Source organism: Microtus oregoni, unplaced genomic scaffold (genome assembly GCF_018167655.1).
Source record: "Microtus oregoni isolate MIOR12 unplaced genomic scaffold, Mior012 000029F_ref0000214, whole genome shotgun sequence".
In the NCBI taxonomy this organism is placed as follows: Eukaryota; Metazoa; Chordata; class Mammalia; order Rodentia; family Cricetidae; genus Microtus; species Microtus oregoni.
Genome location: NW_024543088.1, coordinates 15,817,780 through 15,823,864, shown reverse-complemented (window position 1 = coordinate 15,823,864; position 6,085 = coordinate 15,817,780).

Here is a 6,085-nt window from a genome sequence, read left to right as displayed (position 1 = left end):
AAAGAAGGGTAGTGTAATCCACGATGGCTCTGGTGTTATCTGAGTTATACAGGTGACAGACACAAGTTGGACAACTCTGGTGTGTTGTGTTTTTTTTGTCCAATTATATTTTATCATATTTTCTTTTATTTTTATCCCCTAGAAGCCTTTTTGTTTTCTAATGAGACAGAAATGGAGTGAAACCGTATAAGGGGGAGGTGGGGAGAAACTTGGAGAAGTAGAGGGAGCAGAAATGTGTAATCAGGATATATTGATTAAAAATCCATTTTAGATAAAAGAAAAAAGTGAAGATGTAGTGGGGCTGTACCTTTAATTCAAGCAATTTGGAAGGGGGGCAGGCCAATCTGTCAGTGGCCAACCTAAACTACATAGCAAGTTCTAGGACATTCATGGCTACATAGTAAGAATTATTCTCAAAAACAATAAAGAAGGAGGGTAGTGAGGTGGTAGAGGGAACTCTCAGGAGTTAGAAGAAGAGTGGCAGTAGGATGAGATAAAAACACATTGAATAAAAGTTTCAAAAATTAATTAATGTATTTTTATTTGACGGTGGGGTGCATGCAAATGAGTGTGCAGATGTGTGCACTATATGAGCACATACAGAAGTCAGAAAAAGACATCATGTCTCCTCTGCTGTTGCTTCCTGCCTTGTTGCCTTCAGACAGGGTCTCTCACTGAACTGGAACGTCACCATGTGAGCTAGTCTCCCTACCCAACAAGCTTTCAGACTTCTGTCTCTACTTTAACCCACAATGTAGTAGTTACAGGCACCTGTAGGCATACCTGGCTTTGTATGTGGGTGCTGGAAATTCTAACTCAAGGCCTTATGCTTAGGACCAAGCACTCTCACATATAGATCTATCTTCCCTGCTCAAATAAAATTTCTATATTGGATAAATGAATGATTTATTTGTTCCCAACAAAGGTGAGCCAGTTGACTAAATTTTTGTCCTATTGTAGGGGTGGCCAATATGTAGTAACTCTCAGTCTGTAAACATTCTTCCTTACATCTTTGATTATCTGGTAAAAATATGAAAGTCCATAAAATGATTGGTTTGATTTATCAATTTGACATAATCTAGAAACACCTGAGGAGGGAATTTTAAGGTTATTGATGTATTGATTAGGTTAGCCTGTGTATATCTATGGGGATTGTCTTGACTGCAAGCATTAAAAAATGAGGGAAGACCCAGTCCACTGTGAGTGGCACCATTCCCTATGTGGCTGAGTAGTCATGAGTGTGCTCATTCTCTTTCTGGTCTTGACTGGAGGTGACTAGCTACTTCAGTCTCCTATATCCTTGTCTCCCCCACAATTATGGACTGTAACCAGGAACTGTAAGCTGAATAACACTTCTTTTCTATAAGCCTCCTTATCTTGGGGTGTTTTGTCATAGCAATAGAAATAAAACCAGTACAGTTTGTACAACAAAGACATAATTGAAGGTTAACTACTCAGAAGGCTTGGGAGTTAAGTTACTGCTAAAGAAAATTTTTTCTTGCAGCTAGACTGATAAACAGTAACATTTGTTGGCCATAGAGAACATGCTCTTGGGATATTTTTCCTCTTGAGTTGTCCAGCGTCAATATGAGGGTTTCTTCTTGTTTTATTGTATTTTGTTTCATCCTGTTTGATTGTTACCTCTTGGAGGCATGCTCTATTCTGAAGAGGAAAGGGAGGGGAAGTTGATTTGGGGGATCTTGGGGAATGAGTGAGGGAAACAGTGGCCAGGGTGTGTTATATGAGAGAAGAATCTATTTTCTATTAAAAATGTGTAGCCTTTGCTATGAAGCACCACAATAAGCAGCATGGCTTGATAACACTAAGCGAGCAGTAGGGGCACGAATACCTTGACAACCAACAGCTCACTAATTGGACTTGAGACCCCTTAAAAAGAGATAAACCATGCCTGATATTGGAACCCATCCACTACCCAGGGCTAGTGAAATCATATATCTTTGAGTAAAAACTACAACCAAAACTTTACCAAACCATCATAATACCTAACTACACTCTAAGTATTTGTTATTATGCCCATGGATAATGTAGTTCTTACCCCTCATCAAGGAAAGTCCTCAATGTAATAGACACTGACCATTAAAGAAACCACAACCAACCAAAATGCATAGTTGTGGAGCCCAGTCCCAAAGGATGCATCTACAGAAACAAACAAACAAACAAACACAAAACCCTGGACCTAATGCTCAGGGAACATCATGAAAGAGGGCCATAAATATTGTAAGCGACCAGAAGAACAAGTAGTTTGTTGTGAGGTTATGTCTCCAAGTGATGTCAGAAGTTATACACATAAAGTCTCACAAACACGACCACCTAAACATGAGCTGAACAGGTACAACAACAGACATGCCAAAGTGGATTGAGGAAAGACCATGAGATCTCAACCCTGATCAAAGTACTAGAGGCAAACTAATGAATACTGTGAGCAGAAGAAATAGTCTCAATAGAAGAGCTCACCAATTGGTTATCCAAGACCAACTACTCAGCCTTGAAACCATATACACAACTAATATTAAACAAACTGAGAAGGTTATATTCATGTATTTAGGAATATGTGTATATGTATATATGATATTTTTTGTAAAAATAATTAAAGAAAAAGAAGCTGTGAGTTTGAAATAATCAAGGAGGAGTCTATGAGAGGATTTGGAAGGAAAGAGGGGAAGGAAAATGATGCAATTGTATTATAATCTCAATTTTTTCTTTTTTTATTTTTTTCATTAAAAAATTTCCACTTCCTCCCCTGCTCCCATTCCCCTTTTGCTTCCCCACTTCCCCTCCTCTCTCCCCCTTAAGAGAGTCTTAAGAGAGGACAGGGTACCCTGGCCTGTGGGAAGTCCAAGGCACCCCCCCCACATCCAGGCCAAGGAAGGTGTGCATCCAAATAGACTAGGGTCCCCAAAAGCCAGTACATGCAGTAGAAACAAGTTCCAGTGCCATTATCAGTGGCTTCTTAGTCAGCCCCCATGTTAGCCACATTCAGAGAATCCAGTTTGATCACATACTCATTCAGTCCCAGTCCAGCTGGATTTGGTGAGCTCCCATTAGATCAGGCATACTATCTCAGTGGGTGGACCAACCCCTTGCGGTCCTGACTTCCTTGCTCATCTTCTCCCTCCTTCTACTCTTCAGCTGGACCTTGGGAGCTCAGTCCAGTGCTCTGATGTGGGTCTCTGTCTTTATCTCCATCCATCACTGGACAAAGGTTCACATTCATCTTTTTGGGTCTAGGTTATCTCACTCAGGATAGTGTTTTCTATTTCCTTCCATTTGCATGCAAAATTCATGATGTCATTGTTTCTTACTGCTGAGTAGTACTCTAATGTGTATATGTGCCACACTTTCTTTATCCATTCTTCCCTTGAGGGGCATCTATGTTGTTTCTAGGTTCTGGCTATTACAAATAATGCTGCTATGAACATAGTTGAATAAATGCTTTTGTAGTATGATTTGGCATCTTTTGGGTATATTCCCAAGAGTGGTATTGCTGGATCCTGAGGTATATTGACTCCCATTTCCCTGAGAAACCGCCACACTGATTTCCAAAGTGGTTGCACAATTTTGCATTCCTGCCAGCAATGGATGAGTATTTTCCACACTCCACGTCCTCTCCAGCATAGGCTATTATTGGTGTTTTATATTTTAGCCATTCTGACAGGTGTAAGATGGTATCTCAAAGTTGTTTTGATTTGCATTTCCCTGATAGCTAAGGAAGTTGAACATGACCTTAAGTATCTTTTGGCCATTTGAACTTCTTCTGTTGAGAATTCTCTGTTCAGTTTGGTACTCCATTTTTTAAATTTGGTTATTTAGAATTTTAGGCCTTTGTCTGATGTGGGGTTGGTAAAGATCTTCTCCCATTCCTCTTTGTCTTAATGACTGTGTCCTTTGCTTTACAGAAGCTTTTCAGTTTTAGGACATCCCATTTATTCATTGTTAAATGACAAATCTTTACAGTGTACAAGAGCATTATCCCACACTTACTCCCTTTTTTTCTTTTGAAACTAAGAACACTGAGTTTAATCGCCTTTGATTAGATTTTTTCCTGACCATTATTCATAACAACTTGTAATCAACAAGCTAAAAAGACAAATATGTATAATCCACTTTTTTGGGGGGGGAATGTGATGTAGTTTTCTAGGTTACTTCCTGATGATTGGGGGTATGGTGTGGGACCATGGTCTGTATTGTGTCAATTATATTTTAAATAAATGCTGATTGGTGAGTAGCTAGGCAGGAAGTATAGGTGGGACAACCAGACAGGAAGTAGAGGTGGGTCAATGAGAACAGGAGCATACTAGGAAGAAGAAAGCTCTTTCTGCAGTTCTTACCAGCCAAAGAAGAAGCAAGATGTGACTGCCTTACTGAACAAGGTATTGAGCCATGTGGCTAACATATGTAGTAATAGGAATGGCAGGGCTGCGTCCCCAGCACCCCAGCCACCTGGCTAGCTTATGCCCTGAAATAACAACACACAAACTGTATTCATTCAAATACTGCTTGGCCCATTAGCTCTAGCCCTTACTGGCTAATTCTGATATCCCAATCAACCCATCTCTAATAAACTGTGTAGCACCGGTCTTACTGGGAAAGATTCAGCATGTCTGACCTGGCGGCTTGCTTCATCGTGTTTGCCTCAGAGAGCAGAGCTATCGCGTCTGCCCGGGAGAGGGGAGCATGGCATCTCTAAGCTCACTTCCTCTTCCTCCCAGCATTCTGTTCTGTTTACTCCATCCACCTATGTTCTAACCTATTAGGGCAAGCAGTTTCTTTATTTAATTAACCAATGACCTTCCTCCATCAAACATATACCAGAATAATGGGCTAATATAAGTTACAAGAGTTAATAAGAAGCCTGAGCTAATGAGCCAATCAGTTTATAACTAATGTAGACTCTGATTTTTTGGGACTTAATGCTTGTGGGAACTGGGCAGAAAGAAAACCCCAACAACAGGGGTACTGATAGTCTTATGGGCATCCAGAGAAAATTTAGGATCATGGTCTAGTCCTGAATGGAATATTCTGCAAGACTTGATCATCTCAACCAACAGCCTTGAAGGTGTTCTGGATGCAGAATTCAGAAAAAACTGCAACAGAGTTGCATCCATTCTCATTGGTGATTTTTCAGGGGTGGGGGTCTTCTTCAATCAAACCTTACTTTTCTTAACCAAGAATGAATCCATAGCCTCTCATTTCCTGTTGAAAGAAAAACAATTCTTTTTCTCCAAAGTAACATATCTTTTGACTGAAATTTTGAAGTCAAGGTATTTTCAAAATATATAGGTTGGATTAATCCACCAGCATTTATAATAAAATGTCTTTTAGCTGCTGTTGATCCTTCCTCAACAGTCAGATTCAAAGACAACACAATAACATATGGTATCCACATTATCTGTGTATTCCATCTTTATGTGACATTTTAAAACTCTAATTCTTTTATTTTTAATTTTTGTTTTCTTTTTAGACAGGGTTTCTCTGTGTATCTTTGGCTGTCCTGGATCTCACTCTATAGACCAGTTTGACCTCTAACTCACAGAGATCTGCCTGCTTCTACCTCCCAAGTACTGGGATTAAAGTCATGTGCCATCATGCCTGGCTATTCTATTTCATTTTTAGAGGACTTTCTCTATCCTTTTTCTTTTATCTCCCAAGCCTACATATATTTTGAAGCACACTATAAACTGCTTACAGTTTTTTCTTTACTGCATATCTCTATTTTTTTCTGACCACATGAGTCTTTATTCTACCAAGCGGCATGGCTAGGATTAAGGCATCAGCTTTGATGGCAGGGTCTACCCCATTTCTTGGATTTCTGAGAGTCTAGCTTCATGATGGAGGTACTGGTGGGAGTCACGTTTATTGTCACAACTCTGTGAAGTCACTATGTCCATGCCATCACCAAGAAGCATGCTACTAGCTTCTCATAAAAATCATTTAAGTGTTGGGTAGCAGGGCCTCTTAAAAAATTTGCATTTTTTTGCCATTAATGCTGAGTCAGGAAGCCTCTCTTAAAGGAGTTGCACCTCTGCTTGCTACCAGCAAAAAGAAGTCACTGGAGAAAAGAAGG